Here is a 936-nt window from a genome sequence, read left to right on the forward strand (position 1 = left end):
CTGGAGCACAGATCCAATTCCCTGAATCAAGAGCCCCTCACCAGCATCAAGGAGCCTTCCTTGAGGGGATCTCTAATGGAGGAAGCCGTCCAGCCGCCGTGGAGAGAAGACGTCGTCGTTCCTGCTCTTCAGTTATCCTGAGTAATTCTCGAGCAGAGCAACTCTGAACACTGTTACTCGAGATTTTTCTTGGGTTATCCTGAGTAGTTCTTCACCAGAGCTGAGAGGAAACTTGCTGGCAGTCACTTCGAGCCCCATCCCATCAAGAGGGTAAGGCGGTGACTTGCTTGCTTGTTCACCCCTCTCTTCCCCATCCCCCCATCCTTCCCCATCCTCCCCTAACACAAACATCTACACTGGCCCACACACTACATACATTGCTATCCTTCTGACTTTCCTATCTTTTTCTTTTTCGGCAACTTCGCTTTGGCGAGTTAACACAAGGCATTTTGACCATCCGGTAGCCCGTGTGTTTTAAAATCCGACCGATCTTTGCCTTGGGCCCTGTGTCCCCCTCACCACTCGAGGTAGGCTATCTTAGGGGCTGACCTTCATAAGTCAGCTGAAATAGGATGTTAGACTAACACTAAGGAAAGACCCCTTTTTGTTAAAGTAACTTCTGTGCCAGATGTACCTTCCTGGACATCATGGCGAGGATAAGAGTAAGACTACGGGTTGATGACAACCAAAAGTCAGTGAAAGAAACTCTAGCATGCATTTTCTCAAATTGAATTGTTGCTCCAGTGGATGTTTTTACAACTCTCGCTGGGGTAGTACTTCTCCTCTCTTCTGAAGAAGAGTTACTTCAACTACTTAAGCAGGAAGTCCTGGACAAATTGAAGACTTTGGGTATCCACCCAATTGCACCTGAAAGCTATCAAGCACAACGAACTGTGTTTGTTGCCAGAATTAACAGCATCATGAGAGATAGCACAG

The sequence above is a fragment of the Cherax quadricarinatus genome, chromosome 87, assembly GCF_038502225.1.
Source record: "Cherax quadricarinatus isolate ZL_2023a chromosome 87, ASM3850222v1, whole genome shotgun sequence".
NCBI classification, from domain to species: domain Eukaryota; kingdom Metazoa; phylum Arthropoda; class Malacostraca; order Decapoda; family Parastacidae; genus Cherax; species Cherax quadricarinatus.